We start from the raw sequence: 5,193 nt of genomic DNA on the forward strand, positions 1-5,193 counted from the left end.
AAGTGCTCACTTGGTCTATGCCAAGAAATTTGGAAGACAGCTACCTGGCCAATGAATTGGAGGAGACCCACATTTGTGCCTATTCCAAGGAAAGGTGACCCAACAGAATGCAGAAATCATCAAACAATATCATTAATACCACATGCAAGTAAACTTTGGCTGGTGGTAATTCAAAGTTGGTTACAACAGGACACAACAGGGAACTGCCTGCTACTTGAGACAGATTCAGAAGAGAACGTAGAACTAGGGATATCATTGCTGTTGTCTAATAGATCTTAACTGAAAACAGAATACAAGAAAGATGTTTATTTGTTCTTTATTGACTATGAAAAGTCTTGTGCATAGATAGGGTCACTATGAACTGGAACCAACTCAACAGCACCTAACAACAACAATATGATGTGTGTCTAATACCTATTAAAAAAAAACACGTCTCTCAATTGTTCAGATCTTAGTAAAACAAAGTTTTTATAACATCTGAAGGAGATTTAGATTTCAACTTCATCTCTATGGAAAAAAAAAAGGTTTTATCTTGCTAATGGTTTATTAAGTATGAATAAGCACAAATAGGAGTTATATTTCCTCTAAACTCATTCCATATAGATGACTTGGTCTACGATTCATGTCATCTTCATTTATAGCAAAGAAAATATTGTAGCAAAGAAAATCTGATCCATATGGAGATATCCTATTGGTTCCTTTATTTAAAAACAATAATTTCATTCTCCAAAGGAATGAGTGAAAGTCAGGGAGATGCATCATGTCCACTCAGTGCTTCATCATGTGTTGAACTTAGATCAGTCACAGCTCCTTGTTAAGTCCTTTCTCATCAGCTTTGTTGTACCATCTTTACCTGGCATCAATTGGCAGGAATGAAAACTCATTTTTTATTAATAGATACTTTTCAAAATTAAAAAGGTAAAAGGACCAGTGGCAATGTTATCATAATTTCCCTAACATCTTGTAGTTTATAACTTTCATAACTGAAGTACTAGCAATCCTTAGATAAGATAATAAAATGTAATTATCTCATTTGGCACTTACAGGAATATTCTGGCTAGTAAGATATCTGTCCAATTTTACAGGCAGGACATTCTGTCCAGAAAGAGATGACTTGTTTAAGGTCACATAACAAATAAATGGCAGATCTAGGACCTGGTTCTTCTGACTCCATGCTCTTTTCTACTACACCTTGAGCCCTTTTACTACAGCAAGTACACAACACCACTGCCTCTTTCATTGCTGTGGATGCTTGAGTAGAAAGTTATGAAATTTTATTGAAAATGAAAGCAAGGCAAATTTGTTGCTTAGAAATAAGCAAGATGGGAGGTTCAAGAAGGCCCCTCCCTTTTTTATAAGTGGCGTGTGACCTCAAGGGTTGTGTGAAGATTCACCTAAACCCACTAGACTGGATGTAATACTGACCCTGCTTTGAGAAGGGATGTCTTTCCCATGACAGAACTTTATCAAGAATCCTAAAGGTCACTTAGTAGATAGAGGTTTAGATTACCCCCTTTTCTCCTCCAAAGGAGATCTGTATCATAAATATGCACATTTAGAGAAAGAGAATTTGAAAAACAAAACAAAAACAATACTAGAGCCTTTGAAGATTATCTACAGTATTTTGGTGGACCCTGTGGCCCTAGCTATGGACCAGTCCCAAACCACTCACTGGCTCATTCAGTGATTGACTGATTCATTCATTTAGTATATGCTTACTGACTATTCAGTGCAAGGATATAAGAGATAGAGAACTTATACAAACTCTTAGCACTCGCTGACTTTACACTCGAATAGAGTTGTTACGTGTTGTTGAGTTGGTTTTGACTCATCGCAACCCTATGTAGGGTTTCCAAGGAGCAGCTGGTGGGTTTGAACTGCTGTTCTTTCAGTTAGCAGTCTTAAAGTTAGTTCAGAGCATATCTTACAGTGCCACACCAGGGTTGTTGTTAAGTGCTGCTGTCGAGTCAGTTCCAACCCATAGCGACCCTATACAGGGTTTCCAAGACTATAAATCTTTATGGGAACAGAAAGCCTCACCTTTCTCCCACAGAGCAGCTGATAGTTTCAAACTGCTGGCCTTAAGGTTCGCAGCCCGATTCATAACCACTACACTACCAGAGCTCCTTGCCACACCATAGTAGAAAGACATTAATCAGTAGTCCATCTATGATTGTTGTTATAAATGCTGTCGAGTTGGATCTGATTCAAAGTGACCCTGATGGCAGCTATAAAGTATTAGCTTGTAACTGATGAATATCATCCAGTCTAGAGGGTACAGGGAAGACTTCTTTGTGGAAGTACTGTTTTATCTGATAATTGAAGAATGCATGAGCGTTAGCAGAGTTGGGCTACTGAAGCTGGATGAAAGCCTTCGAAACAGACATACCAACATGAATAACCCTGCTTTGGAGAAAACACAAGAAGGTCAGTGTACTGGGCTGAATAATAGTCCCCCCAAATTCATGTTTAACTGGAACTGTACATGTGACCCTCTTTGGAAATAGGGTCTTTTGGGGTATAAGCCAGTTAAGATGAGTTCATACTGAATAAGGGTGGCCAATGACTGGGGTCCATGTAAGAAGTGGGAGATTTGGGCCACACACATATAAGGAAGATGGCCACGTGAAGATAAAGGCATAGATTGATTGGAATTATGCTACCACAAGCCAAGGAACACCAATGATTGATTGCCTTCAACCACTAGAAGTTAGATCAAGGCAAAGGAAATGATTTCCCTACAGATTTCAGAGAGTGCAGGGACCTGCTGACATCTTAATTTTAAACTGCTAGTTCCCAGAACCAGGAGAGAATAAATATCTGTTGTTTTAAGACTTCCATTTTGTGGTGATTTGTTATGGTAACCTAGGAAATAAGTAATATAGACAGTATGGCTGGAGCCAAGAGATCAAAAGAAAGAGTGGACTAAAGGGGGTGTAATGGAGGGAATGGGCAGGAACAAGATCATGTAGGACTTCAGAGTTCATGCTAGAGATTTGGGGCTTTACCCTATAAGCAATGAGAAGCCATTTAAGGTTTAAGCAGGAGTGCAGGGCTACAAATCTTCCACTTCTTATATGGACACCAGCCATTGGCCACCGTTATTCACTATGAACTCATCTAAACTTGATTATGTCTGCAAAGACCCTATTTCCAAAGCTGGTCACATGTGACCTGAACTTGTTTGAGTTGTGCACTGATTTTCTTGAAGAGTCATGACACAAGCACTTACACAGAGGACTGTTACAATTTGACAGGTAACCCACGTGATGGGTCTACAGAATTCTGCAATATCAAACATAAATAAATATTGTACATGGTTAATAACAGAGAGGACTCTCCTGATTAGCCACTTGATAAATCCAATCATTCCTCTGCAGGTGCTTAATTTTACTTATAACTCAGTATTTTTCCTGCCAACCATCTGTAACGAAATCCCAATTCCCTGATGTCATTAACCGTTTAAAGGATCTGCTTGTCAGTGATATCCAGTCTGTAACTTTGTAAAAACTAAGGAATGATGATGTGCAGCTTAGCTGACTGTGGGCTCCATGGTTAGGAGACCTCAAAGATACCAAAAAACCCTATACTTTTTATTCTAATTTCATAAATTGTGACTTTGGATAAATTATTGAACAGTAATAATCATGGAATGATAGCTGTGGTTGGTTTCTCTAGACTAGTGTTTTCCAATGTGTGAGATGCCTGTCTGTGAAGGAACAGAGGGAATTTTATGTAGAACAAAGGTGATTTGGATCACTTAAGGCATTAAATTATACTCATTTAATGTTGTTGAGGTGTGGCACTGTGGTTTAATAAGGCTGGATTGCAAAGTCAGTTTGAGCAGCAAGGTCGGTGATTCAAGCTCACCAATTGCTCCTTGGAAACCCTATACAGGTTCGCTATTGGTCGGAACTGACTTGACAGCACTTAACAACAACACTGTTGTTAATGCAGTTGAGTCAGTGCTGATTCATGGTGACTTCAAGTACAACAAAGCAAAGCTTACCCAGTTCCTGCTCCATCTTCATGATTGTTGGCCCGCTTAAGTCCACAAAGATAAGGAGCCTAATCTTTCAGCACTATATTAGACAAAATTCCCCTGTGATTCATAGAATTATTCTTTTTTTCTCCATAGACTTTTTAATTGACTCAATTTTGGTAATATATTCCTTTCTTCCTTGTCTGCTTTGCCTGGAAGCACCACTGAAAGCTCTCCACCATGGGTAACCATGTTAATATTTGAAATACCCGAGGCATAGCTTCCCACATCACAGCAACACATAAACCATCAGAGTATAATAAATGGACAGATGGATGATAGCATTAGACATTAAATAACTCTTATTTCTGGTTCTGTCATTTTTCCATATTTCTGTTGCATGAAGAGAAAATTTTCATTTTTGTAGTTACTTTAATAGCTCCCTAGTGTTCGCTAACCTCCACTTTTAAGAAAGAACAGATGTTACCCTACTATGCCTTTGGGAGAAAAAGTTTAATAAAATTGCTGTAAGTAAGATCCTACTTTTGCTGTAAGTAAAACCTCCCTACCACTGCCCACTGCATGGTTTACAACACACAATGGGCTATAGGGATCATTTCATTTGGTCCTTATAGTAATTTTCAGGCAATCAGGTATTAACTTCTTTTTGTAGAAGAAGAAACTGTAGCCCAAAGAGGGTAAGTGTTGTGAGCTGAGTCTCAATGCTGGATGACATCAGTGCTTGAGTTGAGTCTGTTGACTTCTGCCTTCTACTTTTCCTGCTTGTATTCTTTGTCTTTCAGTCTTCACAAGTATCTGCATTGTGAAATACATTTAATCATATTTGTTGAAAGGAAATTATTTTATTTTTGGGGGGTGGTGGTATCTAGAGAATATCCGAAGGTAAGTTTGGAGAAGATACGGAAAAAACTGGTAAATGAAGACAATAGCAAAGTAAATTTAGTAGTCTGAAGGTTATATGTGCTTCTGATTTTTCAGAAGTACTTGTGTGTTGTACTAGATGTTTTCTATTTAGCAGAAAGACTTACTCTGTTTTCTCCAGGGACACTTTTTTGAAAAAATTTCTGACCATATTCTTTTAACTTTTTGAAATGATTGCTTTCCTAGTTCTTTGCATTTTTTTTTTTTCCAGCACAGCATTAGAATGATGTCAAAAATTTGACTGTGATATTTTGTTGTTGTCGTTAGGT

At 38.1% G+C, this 5,193-nt stretch overlaps 1 protein-coding gene across 1 annotated transcript in view; it reads right to left on the reverse strand.

The window, feature by feature from the left end:
* TRPM3 (transient receptor potential cation channel, subfamily M, member 3) overlaps positions 1–5,193 on the reverse strand; it is an 805,178-nt gene that overhangs the window by 275,718 nt on the left and 524,267 nt on the right.

Source organism: Chrysochloris asiatica, unplaced genomic scaffold, assembly GCF_000296735.1.
Source record: "Chrysochloris asiatica unplaced genomic scaffold, ChrAsi1.0 scaffold00014, whole genome shotgun sequence".
NCBI lineage: Eukaryota > Metazoa > Chordata > Mammalia > Afrosoricida > Chrysochloridae > Chrysochloris > Chrysochloris asiatica.